This window comes from Muntiacus reevesi, chromosome 1 (assembly GCF_963930625.1).
Source record: "Muntiacus reevesi chromosome 1, mMunRee1.1, whole genome shotgun sequence".
In the NCBI taxonomy this organism is placed as follows: domain Eukaryota; kingdom Metazoa; phylum Chordata; class Mammalia; order Artiodactyla; family Cervidae; genus Muntiacus; species Muntiacus reevesi.
Window position 1 is genome coordinate 5,943,158 of NC_089249.1, and position 1,951 is coordinate 5,945,108.

The 1,951-nt window shown below is 34.8% G+C and overlaps 1 pseudogene; it reads right to left on the bottom strand.

The window, feature by feature from the left end:
* Positions 1–480: 480 nt before the first annotated feature.
* Positions 481–1,316, bottom strand: LOC136163006 (olfactory receptor 5AP2-like; annotated as a pseudogene).
* Between the last annotated feature and the right edge of the window lie 635 nt (positions 1,317–1,951).

Consider the following 1,951-nt stretch of genomic DNA (forward strand, 5'->3'; position numbering starts at 1 on the left):
GAAAAATTATTTATATTGAATATAATAATGAAAGCAAAAGAAAATTACATTGAAAACTATATAAAAGTCTTAAATATTTTCCATTACAGTAAAAACAGAAAATAAATCAACCAAGCCTTCAACTAATGAATTCAGAAACAAAAGATTAACAAAACCAGAAAAACTTTAGGTATATTAAAATAATCATGGAGATATGCAAATGTTCATGCAGATATTGATTAATGAACATAATGTGTGTATTTATCAATTAATTTAAATAGTACAATATTTATGAGTTGCAGTTTGGAATACATCTAAATAAAACAAAACTAGAACAGGAAACCTATGTAACACCTAGATGTCACATCATAAACTACTTTGAAAATAATTATATAAACTGGAATCTTCAAAAATGTAGATGAATTAGTTAGAATTATTCCATAACAAATTACTACATATATTGATTTTAGTCTAGCCTATAGTTTTACAGATGGCCAGAGGTCAATGAAATATCCTTTTCACAGCATTTTTTACCTCCCTATTCCTTAGACTATAAATCAGAGGATTCAACATAGGGATGATAAGAGTGTAGAATACAGCTATAATCTTGTTGATATGAGAGCTCCAAGTGGAGAAGGTCTTACTCCTGCCATGAGCTGAGGGGATCTTTAGAACAGTGGAGAGGATACATGCAAGAAGCCAGAATGACAGTTGTGGTAGTGATGATGATGAGGGCAGACAGAATAAAGAGTACAATCTCATTCACCAAGGTGTCCACACAGGAGATCGTGATCAGGGCTGGGACATCACAGAAAAAGTGGTCCAATCTGTTTTCCCCACAGAAACGCAAACTGAAGGTGAAACCTGTTTGGATCATGGAGTTGATGCACCAAAGATGTAGGAGGCAATCACCAAACGAACACAAGCCTGCTGGGACATACGGACAGTGTAGAGGAAGGGTGAGCAAATGGCTGAGAAGCGATCATATGTCATCACAGCTAGAAGAAAGCCTTCAGTCCCAACAAAGAGAGCAAAGAAAAAGAACTGGGTTGCACAGCCATTGTAAGAAATTCTCTTGTCTTTGGATAAGAAAGTGGCCAGAGTTTGGGGAGCAATGACGAAGGAGTAGCAAAGATCTAAATAAGACAGATTTCTGAGAAAGAAATACACAGGGGTATGAAGTCTGAAGTTGATTTTAGTGACAACTAACATGCTGATATGACCATGTAGATAAGCAAGAAGAGTGAAAGTAAGAGAATCTGTACATCTGGAGATCTTCGGAATCCCAGCAGAATAAACTCTATCCCTTCTGAGTAATTCTTATTCAGTTCATTCATCACAGCTGAGACCTATCTGAGAAAATCAGTGGATGATCACGAATCCTATGGAAAGCCTCCTCAACTTTCTGTTCTTTTTTTAAAATTGAAATATAGTTCACGTACAATATTATGTTACAGGTATACAATACAGTGATTCACAATTTTTAAGTTATACTCAATTTATAGTTATTATAAAATGTTGGCTATATTCCTTGTGTTGTACAATATATCGTTGTAGCTTATTTTATATATAGCAGTTTGTATCTTTTACTCTCCTACCCCTATATTTCTCCTTCCCCCAGCCTCACCCCAATGGCAACCACTAGATTGTTCTCTATATCTGTGAGCCTGTTTCTTTTTTGTTATAGTCACCAGTTTGTTGTATTCTTTAGATTCCATAGTTAAGTGATTCATACAGTATTTGCCTTTCTCTGTTTGACTTATTTCACTTAGGATAATACCCTCCAGGTTCATCCATGTGGCTGCAAATGAGAGAAAAACATGCTATTGGAATATGAAGTTCTCTTGGCAACACATCTAACAGAATAACTTTACTTTTGAAAAGACCGATAGCCAAATATATATAATTTTTTCTAATATATTCAATGTCAATGATATGAGAAATGTAGATGGGCAAAAGATGTCTGGGACAG